We start from the raw sequence: 20,000 nt of genomic DNA on the forward strand, positions 1-20,000 counted from the left end.
ACGGGCTGCTGTTAATCACGGGCTGCTGTTAATCACGGGCTGCGAGCGAGGTGGGCTGCTGTTAATCATGGGCTGCGAGCGAGGTGGGCTGCTGTTAATCATGGGCTGCGAGCGAGGTGGGCTGCTGTTAATCATGGGCTGCGAGCGAGGTGGGCTGCTGTTAATCACGGGCTGCGAGCGAGGTGGGCTGCTGTTAATCACGGGCTGCGAGCGAGGTGGGCTGCTGTTAATCATGGGCTGCGAGCGAGGTGGGCTGCTGTTAATCACGGGCTGCGAGCGAGGTGGGCTGCTGTTAATCACGGGCTGCGAGCGAGGTGGGCTGCTGTTAATCACGGGCTGCGAGCGAGGTGGGCTGCTGTTAATTATGGGCTGCGAGCGAGGTGGGCTGCTGTTAATCATGGGATGCGAGCGAGGTGGGCTGCTGTTAATCACGGGCTGCGAGCGAGGTGGGCTGCTGTTAATCATGGACTGCGAGCGAGGTGGGCTGCTGTTAATTATGGGCTGCGAGCGAGGTGGGCTGCTGTTAATCATGGGCTGCGAGCGAGGTGGGCTGCTGTTAATCATGGGCTGCGAGCGAGGTGGGCTGCTGTTAATCACGGGCTGCGAGCGAGGTGGGCTGCTGTTAATCATGGGCTGCGAGCGAGGTGGGCTGCTGTTAATCACGGGCTGCGAGCGAGGTGGGCTGCTGTTAATCACGGGCTGCGAGCGAGGTGGGCTGCTGTTAATCATGGGCTGCGAGCGAGGTGGGCTGCTGTTAATCACGGGCTGCTGTTAATCACGGGCTGCGAGCGAGGTGGGCTGCTGTTAATCACGGGCTGCGAGCGAGGTGGGCTGCTGTTAATCACGGGCTGCGAGCGAGGTGGGCTGCTGTTAATCACGGGCTGCGAGCGAGGTGGGCTGCTGTTAATCACGGGCTGCGAGCGAGGTGGGCTGCTGTTAATCACGGGCTGCGAGCGAGGTGGGCTGCTGTTAATCACGGGCTGCGAGCGAGGTGGGCTGCTGTTAATCACGGGCTGCGAGCGAGGTGGGCTGCTGTTAATCACGGGCTGCGAGCGAGGTGGGCTGCTGTTAATCACGGGCTGCGAGCGAGGTGGGCTGCTGTTAATCATGGGCTGCGAGCGAGGTGGGCTGCTGTTAATCACGGGCTGCGAGCGAGGTGGGCTGCTGTTAATCATGGGCTGCGAGCGAGGTGGGCTGCTGTTAATCACGGGCTGCGAGCGAGGTGGGCTGCTGTTAATCACGGGCTGCGAGCGAGGTGGGCTGCTGTTAATCATGGGCTGCGAGCGAGGTGGGCTGCTGTTAATCACGGGCTGCGAGCGAGGTGGGCTGCTGTTAATCACGGGCTGCGAGCGAGGTGGGCTGCTGTTAATCATGGGCTGCGAGCGAGGTGGGCTGCTGTTAATCATGGGCTGCGAGCGAGGTGGGCTGCTGTTAATCACGTGCTGCTGTTAATCACGGGCTGCGAGCGAGGTGGGCTGCTGTTAATCACGGGCTGCTGTTAATCACGGGCTGCGAGCGAGGTGGGCTGCTGTTAATCACGGGCTGCGAGCGAGGTGGGCTGCTGTTAATCATGGGCTGCGAGCGAGGTGGGCTGCTGTTAATCACGGGCTGCGAGCGAGGTGGGCTGCTGTTAATCATGGGCTGCGAGCGAGGTGGGCTGCTGTTAATCATGGGCTGCGAGCGAGGTGGGCTGCTGTTAATCATGGGCTGCGAGCGAGGTGGGCTGCTGTTAATCACGGGCTGCGAGCGAGGTGGGCTGCTGTTAATCATGGGCTGCGAGCGAGGTGGGCTGCTGTTAATCACGGGCTGCGAGCGAGGTGGGCTGCTGTTAATCATGGGCTGCGAGCGAGGTGGGCTGCTGTTAATCACGGGCTGCGAGCGAGGTGGGCTGCTGTTAATCACGGGCTGCGAGCGAGGTGGGCTGCTGTTAATCATGGGCTGCGAGCGAGGTGGGCTGCTGTTAATCACGGGCTGCGAGCGAGGTGGGCTGCTGTTAATCACGGGCTGCGAGCGAGGTGGGCTGCTGTTAATCATGGGCTGCGAGCGAGGTGGGCTGCTGTTAATCACGGGCTGCGAGCGAGGTGGGCAGCTGTTAATCATGGGCTGCTGTTAATCACGGGCTGCGAGCGAGGTGGGCTGCTGTTAATCATGGGCTGCTGTTAATCATGGGCTGCGAGCGAGGTGGGCTGCTGTTAATCACGGGCTGCGAGCGAGGTGGGCTGCTGTTAATCACGGGCTGCGAGCGAGGTGGGCTGCTGTTAATCACGGGCTGCGAGCGAGGTGGGCAGCTGTTAATCATGGGCTGCTGTTAATCACGGGCTGCGAGCGAGGTGGGCTGCTGTTAATCATGGGCTGCTGTTAATCATGGGCTGCGAGCGAGGTGGGCTGCTGTTAATCACGGGCTGCGAGCGAGGTGGGCTGCTGTTAATCACGGGCTGCGAGCGAGGTGGGCTGCTGTTAATCACGGGCTGCGAGCGAGGTGGGCTGCTGTTAATCATGGGCTGCTGTTAATCACGGGCTGCGAGCGAGGTGGGCTGCTGTTAATCACGGGCTGCGAGCGAGGTGGGCTGCTGTTAATCATGGGCTGCGAGCGAGGTGGGCTGCTGTTAATCACGGGCTGCGAGCGAGGTGGGCTGCTGTTAATCACGGGCTGCGAGCGAGGTGGGCTGCTGTTAATCACGGGCTGCGAGCGAGGTGGGCTGCTGTTAATCATGGGCTGCGAGCGAGGTGGGCTGCTGTTAATCACGGGCTGCGAGCGAGGTGGGCTGCTGTTAATCACGGGCTGCGAGCGAGGTGGGCTGCTGTTAATCATGGGCTGCTGTTAATCACGGGCTGCGAGCGAGGTGGGCTGCTGTTAATCACGGGCTGCGAGCGAGGTGGGCTGCTGTTAATCATGGGCTGCGAGCGAGGTGGGCTGCTGTTAATCACGGGCTGCGAGCGAGGTGGGCTGCTGTTAATCACGGGCTGCGAGCGAGGTGGGCTGCTGTTAATCATGGGCTGCGAGCGAGGTGGGCTGCTGTTAATCACGGGCTGCGAGCGAGGTGGGCTGCTGTTAATCACGGGCTGCGAGCGAGGTGGGCTGCTGTTAATCATGGGCTGCGAGCGAGGTGGGCTGCTGTTAATCACGGGCTGCGAGCGAGGTGGGCAGCTGTTAATCATGGGCTGCTGTTAATCACGGGCTGCGAGCGAGGTGGGCTGCTGTTAATCATGGGCTGCTGTTAATCATGGGCTGCGAGCGAGGTGGGCTGCTGTTAATCACGGGCTGCGAGCGAGGTGGGCTGCTGTTAATCACGGGCTGCGAGCGAGGTGGGCTGCTGTTAATCACGGGCTGCGAGCGAGGTGGGCAGCTGTTAATCATGGGCTGCTGTTAATCACGGGCTGCGAGCGAGGTGGGCTGCTGTTAATCATGGGCTGCTGTTAATCATGGGCTGCGAGCGAGGTGGGCTGCTGTTAATCACGGGCTGCGAGCGAGGTGGGCTGCTGTTAATCACGGGCTGCGAGCGAGGTGGGCTGCTGTTAATCACGGGCTGCGAGCGAGGTGGGCTGCTGTTAATCATGGGCTGCTGTTAATCACGGGCTGCGAGCGAGGTGGGCTGCTGTTAATCACGGGCTGCGAGCGAGGTGGGCTGCTGTTAATCATGGGCTGCGAGCGAGGTGGGCTGCTGTTAATCACGGGCTGCGAGCGAGGTGGGCTGCTGTTAATCACGGGCTGCGAGCGAGGTGGGCTGCTGTTAATCACGGGCTGCGAGCGAGGTGGGCTGCTGTTAATCATGGGCTGCTGTTAATCATGGGCTGCGAGCGAGGTGGGCTGCTGTTAATCACGGGCTGCGAGCGAGGTGGGCTGCTGTTAATCACGGGCTGCGAGCGAGGTGGGCTGCTGTTAATCATGGGCTGCTGTTAATCACGGGCTGCGAGCGAGGTGGGCTGCTGTTAATCACGGGCTGCGAGCGAGGTGGGCTGCTGTTAATCATGGGCTGCGAGCGAGGTGGGCTGCTGTTAATCACGGGCTGCGAGCGAGGTGGGCTGCTGTTAATCACGGGCTGCGAGCGAGGTGGGCTGCTGTTAATCATGGGCTGCGAGCGAGGTGGGCTGCTGTTAATCACGGGCTGCGAGCGAGGTGGGCTGCTGTTAATCACGGGCTGCGAGCGAGGTGGGCTGCTGTTAATCATGGGCTGCGAGCGAGGTGGGCTGCTGTTAATCACGGGCTGCGAGCGAGGTGGGCAGCTGTTAATCATGGGCTGCTGTTAATCACGGGCTGCGAGCGAGGTGGGCTGCTGTTAATCATGGGCTGCTGTTAATCATGGGCTGCGAGCGAGGTGGGCTGCTGTTAATCACGGGCTGCGAGCGAGGTGGGCTGCTGTTAATCACGGGCTGCGAGCGAGGTGGGCTGCTGTTAATCACGGGCTGCGAGCGAGGTGGGCAGCTGTTAATCATGGGCTGCTGTTAATCACGGGCTGCGAGCGAGGTGGGCTGCTGTTAATCATGGGCTGCTGTTAATCATGGGCTGCGAGCGAGGTGGGCTGCTGTTAATCACGGGCTGCGAGCGAGGTGGGCTGCTGTTAATCACGGGCTGCGAGCGAGGTGGGCTGCTGTTAATCACGGGCTGCGAGCGAGGTGGGCTGCTGTTAATCATGGGCTGCGAGCGAGGTGGGCTGCTGTTAATCACGGGCTGCGAGCGAGGTGGGCAGCTGTTAATCATGGGCTGCTGTTAATCACGGGCTGCGAGCGAGGTGGGCTGCTGTTAATCATGGGCTGCTGTCAGTCATGGGCTGCGAGCGAGGTGGGCAGCTGTTAATCATGGGCTGCGAGCGAGGTGGGCTGCTGTTAATCATGGGCTGCGAGCGAGGTGGGCTGCTGTTAATCACGGGCTGCGAGCGAGGTGGGCTGCTGTTAATCATGGGCTGCTGTCAGTCATGGGCTGCGAGCGAGGTGGGCAGCTGTTAATCACGGGCTGCGAGCGAGGTGGGCTGCTGTTAATCATGGGCTGCGAGCGAGGTGGGCTGCTGTTAATCACGGGCTGCGAGCGAGGTGGGCTGCTGTTAATCATGGGCTGCGAGCGAGGTGGGCAGCTGTTAATCATGGGCTGCGAGCGAGGTGGGCTGCTGTTAATCACGGGCCGCGAGCGAGGTGGGCTGCTGTTAATCACGGGCTGCGAGCGAGGTGGGCTGCTGTTAATCACGGGCTGCGAGCGAGGTGGGCTGCTGTTAATCACGGGCTGCGAGCGAGGTGGGCTGCTGTTAATAACGGGCTGCGAGCGAGGTGGGCTGCTGTTAATCACGGGCTGCTGTTAATCATGGGCTGCGAGCGAGGTGGGCTGCTGTTAATCACGGGCTGCGAGCGAGGTGGGCTGCTGTTAATCACGGGCTGCGAGCGAGGTGGGCTGCTGTTAATCACGGGCTGCGAGCGAGGTGGGCTGCTGTTAATAACGGGCTGCGAGCGAGGTGGGCTGCTGTTAATCATGGGCTGCGAGCGAGGTGGGCTGCTGTTAATCACGGGCTGCGAGCGAGGTGGGCTGCTGTTAATCACGGGCTGCGAGCGAGGTGGGCTGCTGTTAATCACGGGCTGCGAGCGAGGTGGGCTGCTGTTAATCACGGGCTGCGAGCGAGGTGGGCTGCTGTTAATCATGGGCTGCGAGCGAGGTGGGCTGCTGTTAATCACGGGCTGCGAGCGAGGTGGGCTGCTGTTAATCACGGGCTGCGAGCGAGGTGGGCTGCTGTTAATCACGGGCTGCGAGCGAGGTGGGCTGCTGTTAATCACGGGCTGCGAGCGAGGTGGGCTGCTGTTAATCATGGGCTGCGAGCGAGGTGGGCTGCTGTTAATCATGGGCTGCGAGCGAGGTGGGCTGCTGTTAATCACGGGCTGCGAGCGAGGTGGGCTGCTGTTAATCACGGGCTGCGAGCGAGGTGGGCTGCTGTTAATCATGGGCTGCGAGCGAGGTGGGCTGCTGTTAATCATGGGCTGCGAGCGAGGTGGGATGCTGTTCATCATGGGTTGCGAGCGAGGTGGGCTGCTGTTAATCACGGGCTGCGAGCGAGGTGGGCTGCTGTTAATCATGGGCTGCGAGCGAGGTGGGCTGCTGTTAATCACGGGCTGCGAGCGAGGTGGGCTGCTGTTAATCATGGGCTGCGAGCGAGGTGGGCTGCTGTTAATCATGGGCTGCTGTTAATTATGGGCTACGAGCGAGGTGGGCTGCTGTTAATCACGGGCTGCGAGCGAGGTGGGCTGCTGTTAATCACGGGCTGCGAGCGAGGTGGGCTGCTGTTAATCATGGGCTGCGAGCGAGGTGGGCTGCTGTTAATCACGGGCTGCGAGCGAGGTGGGCTGCTGTTAATCACGGGCTGCGAGCGAGGTGGGCTGCTGTTAATCACGGGCTGCGAGCGAGGTGGGCTGCTGTTAATCATGGGATGCGAGCGAGGTGGGCTGCTGTTAATCATGGGATGCGAGCGAGGTGGGCTGCTGTTAATCACGGGCTGCGAGCGAGGTGGGCTGCTGTTAATCACGGGCTGCGAGCGAGGTGGGCTGCTGTTAATCACGGGCTGCGAGCGAGGTGGGCTGCTGTTAATCACGGGCTGCGAGCGAGGTGGGCTGCTGTTAATCACGGGCTGCGAGCGAGGTGGGCTGCTGTTAATCACGGGCTGCGAGCGAGGTGGGCTGCTGTTAATCACGGGCTGCGAGCGAGGTGGGCTGCTGTTAATCATGGGATGCGAGCGAGGTGGGCTGCTGTTAATCACGGGCTGCGAGCGAGGTGGGCTGCTGTTAATCACGGGCTGCGAGCGAGGTGGGCTGCTGTTAATCACGGGCTGCGAGCGAGGTGGGCTGCTGTTAATCATGGGCTGCGAGCGAGGTGGGCTGCTGTTAATCATGGGCTGCGAGCGAGGTGGGCTGCTGTTAATCACGGGCTGCGAGCGAGGTGGGCTGCTGTTAATCATGGGCTGCGAGCGAGGTGGGCTGCTGTTAATCACGGGCTGCGAGCGAGGTGGGCTGCTGTTAATTATGGGCTGCGAGCGAGGTGGGCTGCTGTTAATCACGGGCTGCGAGCGAGGTGGGCTGCTGTTAATCACGGGCTGCGAGCGAGGTGGGCTGCTGTTAATCATGGGCTGCGAGCGAGGTGGGCTGCTGTTAATCATGGGCTGCGAGCGAGGTGGGCTGCTGTTAATCACGGGCTGCGAGCGAGGTGGGCTGCTGTTAATCATGGGCTGCGAGCGAGGTGGGCTGCTGTTAATCACGGGCTGCGAGCGAGGTGGGCTGCTGTTAATCATGGGCTGCGAGCGAGGTGGGCTGCTGTTAATCACGGGCTGCGAGCGAGGTGGGCTGCTGTTAATCATGGGCTGCGAGCGAGGTGGGCTGCTGTTAATCACGGGCTGCGAGCGAGGTGGGCTGCTGTTAATCATGGGCTGCGAGCGAGGTGGGCTGCTGTTAATCACGGGCTGCGAGCGAGGTGGGCTGCTGTTAATCACGGGCTGCGAGCGAGGTGGGCTGCTGTTAATCATGGGCTGCGAGCGAGGTGGGCTGCTGTTAATCACGGGCTGCGAGCGAGGTGGGCTGCTGTTAATCACGGGCTGCGAGCGAGGTGGGCTGCTGTTAATCACGGGCTGCGAGCGAGGTGGGCTGCTGTTAATTATGGGCTGCGAGCGAGGTGGGCTGCTGTTAATCACGGGCTGCGAGCGAGGTGGGCTGCTGTTAATCACGGGCTGCGAGCGAGGTGGGCTGCTGTTAATCACGGGCTGCGAGCGAGGTGGGCTGCTGTTAATCACGGGCTGCGAGCGAGGTGGGCTGCTGTTAATCACGGGCTGCGAGCGAGGTGGGCTGCTGTTAATCATGGGCTGCGAGCGAGGTGGGCTGCTGTTAATCACGGGCTGCGAGCGAGGTGGGCTGCTGTTAATCATGGGCTGCGAGCGAGGTGGGCTGCTGTTAATCACGGGCTGCGAGCGAGGTGGGCTGCTGTTAATCACGGGCTGCGAGCGAGGTGGGCTGCTGTTAATCATGGGCTGCGAGCGAGGTGGGCTGCTGTTAATCACGGGCTGCGAGCGAGGTGGGCTGCTGTTAATCATGGGCTGCGAGCGAGGTGGGCTGCTGTTAATCACGGGCTGCGAGCGAGGTGGGCTGCTGTTAATCACGGGCTGCGAGCGAGGTGGGCTGCTGTTAATCACGGGCTGCGAGCGAGGTGGGCTGCTGTTAATCACGGGCTGCGAGCGAGGTGGGCTGCTGTTAATCACGGGCTGCGAGCGAGGTGGGCTGCTGTTAATCATGGGCTGCGAGCGAGGTGGGCTGCTGTTAATCACGGGCTGCGAGCGAGGTGGGCTGCTGTTAATCATGGGCTGCGAGCGAGGTGGGCTGCTGTTAATCACGGGCTGCGAGCGAGGTGGGCTGCTGTTAATCACGGGCTGCGAGCGAGGTGGGCTGCTGTTAATCATGGGCTGCGAGCGAGGTGGGCTGCTGTTAATCACGGGCTGCGAGCGAGGTGGGCTGCTGTTAATCATGGGCTGCGAGCGAGGTGGGCTGCTGTTAATCATGGGCTGCGAGCGAGGTGGGCTGCTGTTAATCACGGGCTGCGAGCGAGGTGGGCTGCTGTTAATCATGGGCTGCGAGCGAGGTGGGCTGCTGTTAATCACGGGCTGCGAGCGAGGTGGGCTGCTGTTAATCATGGGCTGCGAGCGAGGTGGGCTGCTGTTAATCACGGGCTGCGAGCGAGGTGGGCTGCTGTTAATCACGGGCTGCGAGCGAGGTGGGCTGCTGTTAATCATGGGCTGCGAGCGAGGTGGGCTGCTGTTAATCACGGGCTGCGAGCGAGGTGGGCTGCTGTTAATCATGGGCTGCGAGCGAGGTGGGCTGCTGTTAATCACGGGCTGCGAGCGAGGTGGGCTGCTGTTAATCACGGGCTGCGAGCGAGGTGGGCTGCTGTTAATCACGGGCTGCGAGCGAGGTGGGCTGCTGTTAATCACGGGCTGCGAGCGAGGTGGGCTGCTGTTAATCACGGGCTGCGAGCGAGGTGGGCTGCTGTTAATCATGGGCTGCGAGCGAGGTGGGCTGCTGTTAATCACGGGCTGCGAGCGAGGTGGGCTGCTGTTAATCATGGGCTGCGAGCGAGGTGGGCTGCTGTTAATCACGGGCTGCGAGCGAGGTGGGCTGCTGTTAATCATGGGCTGCTGTTAATCACGGGCTGCGAGCGAGGTGGGCTGCTGTTAATCATGGGCTGCGAGCGAGGTGGGCTGCTGTTAATCACGGGCTGCGAGCGAGGTGGGCTTCTGTTAATCATGGGCTGCGAGCGAGGTGGGCTGCTGTTAATCACGGGCTGCGAGCGAGGTGGGCTGCTGTTAATCATGGGCTGCTGTTAATCACGGGCTGCGAGCGAGGTGGGCTGCTGTTAATCATGGGCTGCGAGCGAGGTGGGCTGCTGTTAATCACGGGCTGCGAGCGAGGTGGGCTGCTGTTAATCATGGGCTGCGAGCGAGGTGGGCTGCTGTTAATCACGGGCTGCGAGCGAGGTGGGCTGCTGTTAATCACGGGCTGCGAGCGAGGTGGGCTGCTGTTAATCATGGGCTGCGAGCGAGGTGGGCTGCTGTTAATCACGGGCTGCGAGCGAGGTGGGCTGCTGTTAATCACGGGCTGCGAGCGAGGTGGGCTGCTGTTAATCATGGGCTGCGAGCGAGGTGGGCTGCTGTTAATCACGGGCTGCGAGCGAGGTGGGCTGCTGTTAATCATGGGCTGCGAGCGAGGTGGGCTGCTGTTAATCACGGGCTGCGAGCGAGGTGGGCTGCTGTTAATCACGGGCTGCGAGCGAGGTGGGCTGCTGTTAATCATGGGCTGCGAGCGAGGTGGGCTGCTGTTAATCACGGGCTGCGAGCGAGGTGGGCTGCTGTTAATCATGGGCTGCGAGCGAGGTGGGCTGCTGTTAATCACGGGCTGCGAGCGAGGTGGGCTGCTGTTAATCACGGGCTGCGAGCGAGGTGGGCTGCTGTTAATCACGGGCTGCGAGCGAGGTGGGCTGCTGTTAATCACGGGCTGCGAGCGAGGTGGGCTGCTGTTAATCACGGGCTGCGAGCGAGGTGGGCTGCTGTTAATCATGGGCTGCGAGCGAGGTGGGCTGCTGTTAATCACGGGCTGCGAGCGAGGTGGGCTGCTGTTAATCACGGGCTGCGAGCGAGGTGGGCTGCTGTTAATCACGGGCTGCGAGCGAGGTGGGCTGCTGTTAATCACGGGCTGCGAGCGAGGTGGGCTGCTGTTAATCACGGGCTGCGAGCGAGGTGGGCTGCTGTTAATCATGGGCTGCGAGCGAGGTGGGCTGCTGTTAATCACGGGCTGCGAGCGAGGTGGGCTGCTGTTAATCATGGGCTGCGAGCGAGGTGGGCTGCTGTTAATCACGGGCTGCGAGCGAGGTGGGCTGCTGTTAATCACGGGCTGCGAGCGAGGTGGGCTGCTGTTAATCATGGGCTGCGAGCGAGGTGGGCTGCTGTTAATCACGGGCTGCGAGCGAGGTGGGCTGCTGTTAATCACGGGCTGCGAGCGAGGTGGGCTGCTGTTAATCATGGGCTGCGAGCGAGGTGGGCTGCTGTTAATCACGGGCTGCGAGCGAGGTGGGCTGCTGTTAATCATGGGCTGCGAGCGAGGTGGGCTGCTGTTAATTATGGGCTGCGAGCGAGGTGGGCTGCTGTTAATCACGGGCTGCGAGCGAGGTGGGCAGCTGTTAATCATGGGCTGCGAGCGAGGTGGGCTGCTGTTAATCACGGGCTGCAAGCGAGGTGGGCTGCTGTTAATCATGGGCTGCGAGCGAGGTGGGCTGCTGTTAATCACGGGCTGCAAGCGAGGTGGGCTCTGTTAATCATGGGCTGCGAGCGAGGTGGGCTGCTGTTAATCACGGGCTGCGAGCGAGGTGGGCTGCTGTTAATCACGGGCTGCGAGCGAGGTGGGCTGCTGTTAATCATGGGCTGCGAGCGAGGTGGGCTGCTGTTAATCACGGGCTGCGAGCGAGGTGGGCTGCTGTTAATCACGGGCTGCGAGCGAGGTGGGCTGCTGTTAATCACGGGCTGCGAGCGAGGTGGGCTGCTGTTAATCACGGGCTGCGAGCGAGGTGGGCTGCTGTTAATCACGGGCTGCGAGCGAGGTGGGCTGCTGTTAATCACGGGCTGCGAGCGAGGTGGGCTGCTGTTAATCACGGGCTGCGAGCGAGGTGGGCTGCTGTTAATCACGGGCTGCGAGCGAGGTGGGCTGCTGTTAATCACGGGCTGCGAGCGAGGTGGGCTGCTGTTAATCATGGGCTGCGAGCGAGGTGGGCTGCTGTTAATCACGGCCTGCGAGCGAGGTGGGCTGCTGTTAATCACGGGCTGCTGTTAATCATGGGCTGCGAGCGAGGTGGGCTGCTGTTAATCATGGGCTGCGAGCGAGGTGGGCTGCTGTTAATCACGGGCTGCTGTTAATCATGGGCTGCGAGCGAGGTGGGCTGCTGTTAATCACGGGCTGCGAGCGAGGTGGGCTGCTGTTAATCACGGGCTGCGAGCGAGGTGGGCTGCTGTTAATTATGGGCTGCGAGCGAGGTGGGCTGCTGTTAATCACGGGCTGCGAGCGAGGTGGGCTGCTGTTAATCACGGGCTGCGAGCGAGGTGGGCTGCTGTTAATCATGGGCTGCGAGCGAGGTGGGCTGCTGTTAGTCACGGGCTGCGAGCGAGGTGGGCTGCTGTTAATCATGGGCTGCGAGCGAGGTGGGCTGCTGTTAATCACGGGCTGCTGTTAATCATGGGCTGCGAGCGAGGTGGGCTGCTGTTAATCACGGGCTGCGAGCGAGGTGGGCTGCTGTTAATCACGGGCTGCGAGCGAGGTGGGCTGCTGTTAATTATGGGCTGCGAGCGAGGTGGGCTGCTGTTAATCACGGGCTGCGAGCGAGGTGGGCTGCTGTTAATCACGGGCTGCGAGCGAGGTGGGCTGCTGTTAATCATGGGCTGCGAGCGAGGTGGGCTGCTGTTAGTCACGGGCTGCGAGCGAGGTGGGCTGCTGTTAATCACGGGCTGCGAGCGAGGTGGGCTGCTGTTAATCATGGGCTGCTGTTAATCACGGGCTGCGAGCGAGGTGGGCTGCTGTTAATCATGGGCTGCGAGCGAGGTGGGCTGCTGTTAATCACGGGCTGCGAGCGAGGTGGGCTGCTGTTAATCACGGGCTGCGAGCGAGGTGGGCTGCTGTTAATCATGGGCTGCGAGCGAGGTGGGCTGCTGTTAATCACGGGCTGCGAGCGAGGTGGGCTGCTGTTAATCATGGGCTGCGAGCGAGGTGGGCTGCTGTTAATCACGGGCTGCGAGCGAGGTGGGCTGCTGTTAATCATGGGCTGCGAGCGAGGTGGGCTGCTGTTAATCACGGGCTGCGAGCGAGGTGGGCTGCTGTTAATCACGGGCTGCGAGCGAGGTGGGCTGCTGTTAATCACGGGCTGCGAGCGAGGTGGGCTGCTGTTAATCACGGGCTGCGAGCGAGGTGGGCTGCTGTTAATCACGGGCTGCGAGCGAGGTGGGCTGCTGTTAATCATGGGCTGCGAGCGAGGTGGGCTGCTGTTAATCACGGGCTGCGAGCGAGGTGGGCTGCTGTTAATCATGGGCTGCGAGCGAGGTGGGCTGCTGTTAATCACGGGCTGCGAGCGAAGTGGGCTGCTGTTAATCACGGGCTGCGAGCGAGGTGGGCTGCTGTTAATCATGGGCTGCGAGCGAGGTGGGCTGCTGTTAATCATGGGCTGCGAGCGAGGTGGGCTGCTGTTAATCACGGGCTGCGAGCGAGGTGGGCTGCTGTTAATCATGGGCTGCGAGCGAGGTGGGCTGCTGTTAATCACGGGCTGCGAGCGAGGTGGGCTGCTGTTAATCATGGGCTGCGAGCGAGGTGGGCTGCTGTTAATCACGGGCTGCGAGCGAGGTGGGCTGCTGTTAATCACGGGCTGTGAGCGAGGTGGGCTGCTGTTAATCACGGGCTGCTGTTAATCACGGGCTGCGAGCGAGGTGGGCTGCTGTTAATCACGGGCTGCGAGCGAGGTGGGCTGCTGTTAATCACGGGCTGCGAGCGAGGTGGGCTGCGAGCGAGGTGGGCTGCGAGCGAGGTGGGCTGCTGTTAATCACGGGCTGCGAGCGAGGTGGGCTGCTGTTAATCACGGGCTGCGAGCGAGGTGGGCTGCTGTTAATCACGGGCTGCGAGCGAGGTGGGCTGCTGTTAATCATGGGCTGCGAGCGAGGTGGGCTGCTGTTAATCACGGGCTGCGAGCGAGGTGGGCTGCTGTTAATCACGGGCTGCGAGCGAGGTGGGCTGCTGTTAATCATGGGCTGCTGTTAATCATGGGCTGCGAGCGAGGTGGGCTGCTGTTAATCACGGGCTGCGAGCGAGGTGGGCTGCTGTTAATCATGGGCTGCTGTTAATCATGGGCTGCGAGCGAGGTGGGCTGCTGTTAATCATGGGCTTCGAGCGAGGTGGGCTGCTGTTAATCACGGGCTGCGAGCGAGGTGGGCTGCTGTTAATCACGGGCTGCGAGCGAGGTGGGCTGCTGTTAATCATGGGCTGCTGTTAATCATGGGCTGCGAGCGAGGTGGGCTGCTGTTAACCATGGGCTGCGAGCGAGGTGGGCTGCTGTTAATCACGGGCTGCGAGCGAGGTGGGCTGCTGTTAATTATGGGCTGCTGTTAATCATGGGCTGCGAGCGAGGTGGGCTGCTGTTAACCATGGGCTGCGAGCGAGGTGGGCTGCTGTTAATCACGGGCTGCGAGCGAGGTGGGCTGCTGTTAATCATGGGCTGCGAGCGAGGTGGGCTGCGAGCGAGGTGGGCTGCTGTTAATCACGGGCTGCGAGCGAGGTGGGCTGCTGTTAATCATGGGCTGCGAGCGAGGTGGGCTGCGAGCGAGGTGGGCTGCTGTTAATCACGGGCTGCGAGCGAGGTGGGCTGCTGTTAATCACGGGCTGCGAGCGAGGTGGGCTGCTGTTAATCACGGGCTGCGAGCGAGGTGGGCTGCTGTTAATCACGGGCTGCGAGCGAGGTGGGCTGCTGTTAATTATGGGCTGCTGTTAATCACGGGCTGCGAGCGAGGTGGGCTGCTGTTAATCACGGGCTGCGAGCGAGGTGGGCTGCTGTTAATCACGGGCTGCGAGCGAGGTGGGCTGCTGTTAATCACGGGCTGCGAGCGAGGTGGGCTGCTGTTAATCACGGGCTGCGAGCGAGGTGGGCTGCTGTTAATCACGGGCTGCGAGCGAGGTGGGCTGCTGTTAATTATGGGCTGCTGTTAATCACGGGCTGCGAGCGAGGTGGGCTGCTGTTAATCACGGGCTGCGAGCGAGGTGGGCTGCTGTTAATCACGGGCTGCGAGCGAGGTGGGCTGCTGTTAATCACGGGCTGCGAGCGAGGTGGGCTGCTGTTAATTATGGGCTGCTGTTAATCACGGGCTGCGAGCGAGGTGGGCTGCTGTTAATCACGGGCTGCGAGCGAGGTGGGCTGCTGTTAATCACGGGCTGCGAGCGAGGTGGGCTGCTGTTAATTATGGGCTGCTGTTAATCATGGGCTGCGAGCGAGGTGGGCTGCTGTTAACCATGGGCTGCGAGCGAGGTGGGCTGCTGTTAATTATGGGCTGCTGTTAATCACGGGCTGCGAGCGAGGTGGGCTGCTGTTAATCACGGGCTGCGAGCGAGGTGGGCTGCTGTTAATCACGGGCTGCGAGCGAGGTGGGCTGCTGTTAATCACGGGCTGCGAGCGAGGTGGGCTGCTGTTAATTATGGGCTGCTGTTAATCACGGGCTGCGAGCGAGGTGGGCTGCTGTTAATCACGGGCTGCGAGCGAGGTGGGCTGCTGTTAATCACGGGCTGCGAGCGAGGTGGGCTGCTGTTAATCACGGGCTGCGAGCGAGGTGGGCTGCTGTTAATTATGGGCTGCTGTTAATCATGGGCTGCGAGCGAGGTGGGCTGCTGTTAATCATGGGCTGCGAGCGAGGTGGGCTGCTGTTAATTATGGGCTGCTGTTAATCACGGGCTGCGAGCGAGGTGGGCTGCTGTTAATCACGGGCTGCGAGCGAGGTGGGCTGCTGTTAATCACGGGCTGCGAGCGAGGTGGGCTGCTGTTAATCACGGGCTGCGAGCGAGGTGGGCTGCTGTTAATCATGGGCTGCTGTTAATCATGGGCTGCGAGCGAGGTGGGCTGCTGTTAATCACGGGCTGCGAGCGAGGTGGGCTGCTGTTAATCATGGGCTGCGAGCGAGGTGGGCTGCTGTTAATCACGGGCTGCGAGCGAGGTGGGCTGCTGTTAATCATGGGCTGCGAGCGAGGTGGGCTGCTGTTAATCACGGGCTGCGAGCGAGGTGGGCTGCTGTTAATCATGGGCTGCGAGCGAGGTGGGCTGCTGTTAGTCATGGGCTGCGAGCGAGGTGGGCTGCTGTTAATCACGGGCTGCGAGCGAGGTGGGCTGCTGTTAATCACGGGCTGCGAGCGAGGTGGGCTGCTGTTAATTATGGGCTGCTGTTAATCACGGGCTGCGAGCGAGGTGGGCTGCTGTTAATCATGGGCTGCGAGCGAGGTGGGCTGCTGTTAATTATGGGCTGCTGTTAATCACGGGCTGCGAGCGAGGTGGGCTGCTGTTAATCACGGGCTGCGAGCGAGGTGGGCTGCTGTTAATCACGGGCTGCGAGCGAGGTGGGCTGCTGTTAATCACGGGCTGCGAGCGAGGTGGGCTGCTGTTAATCACGGGCTGCGAGCGAGGTGGGCTGCTGTTAATTATGGGCTGCGAGCGAGGTGGGCTGCTGTTAATCACGGGCTGCGAGCGAGGTGGGCTGCTGTTAATCACGGGCTGCGAGCGAGGTGGGCTGCTGTTAATCACGGGCTGCGAGCGAGGTGGGCTGCTGTTAATCATGGGCTGCGAGCGAGGTGGGCTGCTGTTAATCACGGGCTGCGAGCGAGGTGGGCTGCTGTTAATCACGGGCTGCGAGCGAGGTGGGCTGCTGTTAATCACGGGCTGCGAGCGAGGTGGGCTGCTGTTAATTATGGGCTGCTGTTAATCACGGGCTGCGAGCGAGGTGGGCTGCTGTTAATCACGGGCTGCGAGCGAGGTGGGCTGCTGTTAATCACGGGCTGCGAGCGAGGTGGGCTGCTGTTAATCATGGGCTGCGAGCGAGGTGGGCTGCTGTTAATCACGGGCTGCGAGCGAGGTGGGCTGCTGTTAATCACGGGCTGCGAGCGAGGTGGGCTGCTGTTAATCACGGGCTGCGAGCGAGGTGGGCTGCTGTTAATCATGGGCTGCGAGCGAGGTGGGCTGCTGTTAATCACGGGCTGCGAGCGAGGTGGGCTGCTGTTAATCACGGGCTGCGAGCGAGGTGGGCTGCTGTTTATCACGGGCTGCGAGCGAGGTGGGCTGCTGTTAATCACGGGCTGCGAGCGAGGTGGGCTGCTGTTAATCATGGGCTGCGAGCGAGGTGGGCTGCTGTTAATCACGGGCTGCTGTTAATCATGGGCTGCGAGCGAGGTGGGCTGCTGTTAATCACGGGCTGCGAGCGAGGTGGGCTGCTGTTAATCACGGGCTGCGAGCGAGGTGGGCTGCTGTTAATCATGGGCTGCGAGCGAGGTGGGCTGCTGTTAATCACGGGCTGCGAGCGAGGTGGGCTGCTGTTAATCACGGGCTGCGAGCGAGGTGGGCTGCTGTTAATCATGGGCTGCGAGCGAGGTGGGCTGCTGTTAATCACGGGCTGCGAGCGAGGTGGGCTGCTGTTAATCACGGGCTGCGAGCGAGGTGGGCTGCTGTTAATCACGGGCTGCGAGCGAGGTGGGCTGCTGTTAATCACGGGCTGCGAGCGAGGTGGGCTGCTGTTAATCACGGGCTGCTGTTAATCATGGGCTGCGAGCGAGGTGGGCTGCTGTTAATCACGGGCTGCGAGCGAGGTGGGCTGCTGTTAATCACGGGCTGCGAGCGAGGTGGGCTGCTGTTAATCACGGGCTGCGAGCGAAGTGGGCTGCTGTTAATCATGGGCTGCGAGCGAGGTGGGCTGCTGTTAATCACGGGCTGCGAGCGAAGTGGGCTGCTGTTAATCACGGGCTGCGAGCGAAGTGGGCTGCTGTTAATCACGGGCTGCGAGCGAGGTGGGCTGCTGTTAATCACGGGCTGCGAGCGAGGTGGGCTGCTGTTAATCATGGGCTGCGAGCGAGGTGGGCTGCTGTTAATCACGGGCTGCGAGCGAGGTGGGCTGCTGTTAATCACGGGCTGCGAGCGAGGTGGGCTGCTGTTAATCACGGGCTGCGAGCGAGGTGGGCTGCTGTTAATCACGGGCTGCGAGCGAGGTGGGCTGCTGTTAATCACGGGCTGCAAGCGAGGTGGGCTGCTGTTAATCATGGGCTGCGAGCGAGGTGGGCTGCTGTTAATCACGGGCTGCGAGCGAGGTTGGCTGCTGTTAATCACGGGCTGCGAGCGAGGTGGGCTGCTGTTAATCACGGGCTGCGAGCGAGGTGGGCTGCTGTTAATCACGGGCTGCGAGCGAGGTGGGCTGCTGTTAATCATGGGCTGCGAGCGAGGTGGGCTGCTGTTAATCACGGGCTGCGAGCGAGGTGGGCTGCTGTTAATCACGGGCTGCGAGCGAGGTGGGCTGCTGTTAATCACGGGCTGCGAGCGAGGTGGGCTGCTGTTAATTATGGGCTGCGAGCGAGAAACTGCTCTTTTGTGCTTCCAAGTTACAGCGTCTTAAAGAAATGTAACAAATTCCATTGGAAATATGGTCTAAAATATATTTTTTTACGCTGTAAGATATATATATATATATATATATATATATATATATATATATATATATATATATATATATATATATATATATATAAACAAGTGATTATTTTCCACAGGGACTTTCATGGATGCAAAAAAAAAAAAGACACAAACCAAATTTTGTTGCATCATAACCTATATTTAGACCCTTATAATCTCTATCAAGTATTCTGAAACACAAAGAGACGGCCATTTTCCCGATCGACGATCTAATAAAAGCATCATAAGCCTGTAAAGCAAACTCTTACCGCCGGCTTGGCTTTCACCGTAACCTGATTAGACCTTCCTTGTGCAACTTCACTAATTCACGTTTGCACTTAGTGATCGCTATTTCAAGGGCATGTTTCACATTCTTGTCAGTCTTGTTGAAAAATAGTAATGTAATATGCATGCAACATTTCCTGCAAATAGATATTTAAAGGTATTTTGCGTAAGGGAGTAAGCAAATACACTTAATTAGCAGTTTTTCTTTACATTCCACTTCACTATTCCTAATATATCTTTTGTATGTAATTATTGTTATTATCATTGCCATTATTGTTATTATTATTGCTGTTATTATTATTATCATTATTGTAATTATTATTCTTATTATTATCACCAATACTATTATTATCACTATTACTATTATTATCAACATTACTATTATTACCATTATTATTATTGTTATTACCATTATTATTATAATCATCATTGTTATCATTATCATTATCATTACATTATTATTATCATTATTATTATTATTATTGTTGTTGTTGTTGCTACTATTATTACTATTATCATTAATAATTATATTATCATCGTTATTATCAGTAGTATCATAATTGTTATCATTATTAACATCATCATCATCACCATCGTTTTAATTACTGTTGCTATTATCATCAGCACTGTTTGCATTTAGCTATTATATTCGACGCTTATATATCGTTAAACATACGAAAAGTTTTCCTATATATATATAATGCCTTACATATCCACCAGTACCTCAGATATCCATATATATCCATTTTCCCCCTTTCTTATCTCATCTACTATCGTCACAATCCGGGTGTCACTCAAACTGATCTACCGTATTGTGTCCTCGTATCTACCTTAACAAGCCTGATAAAACGACCGATTAGCTCTTCGTCCGAACGCGTCCCAGGTATGGTCCGAGGCACAATTCTGAGACGTATTTGTTATTTTTTCTGTGGTTGGGAGTATTTTTAGGGATTTTTTTCTGTATTGATTTAGCACATTGTCATTTAATGGGGTGTGGTATTTAATTAAGGTGCCGGATTTCGGCCATTACCAAATTTTTTAAATTCCCACATTTTTTTCGGCCATTACCACATTTCGGCTATTACCACATTTTTTTTAATTCCCACATTTTTTTCGGCCATTACCACATTTTTTTTAAATTCCCATATTTTTTCGGCCATTACCACATTTTTAAAATTCCCACATTTTTTTCGGCCATTACCACATTTTTTTCCCGAAATTCACGCTCGGAGGAGGAGCAGGACTTTAGGAAGAAAATGGCGAGATTGTGAATGTTCGTTGATATCTTTGGTATGACTGTTTTGTTTAGCTTTGTCGTTTAGCTGCGACTTGTAGGTGCTTTGGCGAACCACTCAGAATTATTTACAAGATTTAGAAATCACAAATCATACTGGGCGCTCGTATCCCCTTCGCCATGAAACTTATCCACAGATTTTTATTACCATTACACTCATTCAGACGCTAATGACTTCATCTTTCACGACTGGGTTGTCATTTCTCGGACGATAATGACAAGTAAGATTTCTGTCATGTCTGTCGTCAGTTGTTGACTTCAGGCGTGCAGTGGGGGGGGGGGGGTATTACCTCCATTGAATTGATGGGCGGGTCATTTTCTTCGCTTTATGTCCAGTAAAGACCTAATCCTTTCGATGCATTCATTAGCCAGCCTGAAGAACGTCTCTTAAACACTGTAGCTTACCTTATTTCTTGTTTTAGATGTGTAGCTATTATTTGTGGCATATTCTTAGTTCCTTTTTAGACACAGACACAAAATATTTAGGATTGTCACATTTGTTCACATATTTTTTTCAAGAAAAAAAACTAATCTAAATACCTGTAGAAAATGTTCAGTCTCTCTCTCTTTCTTCCCCCTCTCCCTCTCTCCTTCCCTCCTTCTTTTCCTCTCATAAATGCATATTTATCACTCTAGACATGCATGTCAACCGGGCAAATAGATAGTTAAATATATATCAGAGAGATAGACAGATATGTC

The 20,000-nt window shown here is 58.4% G+C and overlaps 1 protein-coding gene across 1 annotated transcript in view; it reads left to right on the forward strand.

Moving 5' to 3' along the window:
* The window catches only part of LOC113806196 (glyoxylate reductase/hydroxypyruvate reductase), a 53,719-nt gene that overhangs the window by 18,176 nt on the left and 15,543 nt on the right, over nt 1–20,000 (forward strand). The gene's annotated exons all lie outside the window — the stretch shown is intronic.

This window comes from Penaeus vannamei, chromosome 28 (genome assembly GCF_042767895.1).
Source record: "Penaeus vannamei isolate JL-2024 chromosome 28, ASM4276789v1, whole genome shotgun sequence".
Lineage (NCBI taxonomy): Eukaryota > Metazoa > Arthropoda > Malacostraca > Decapoda > Penaeidae > Penaeus > Penaeus vannamei.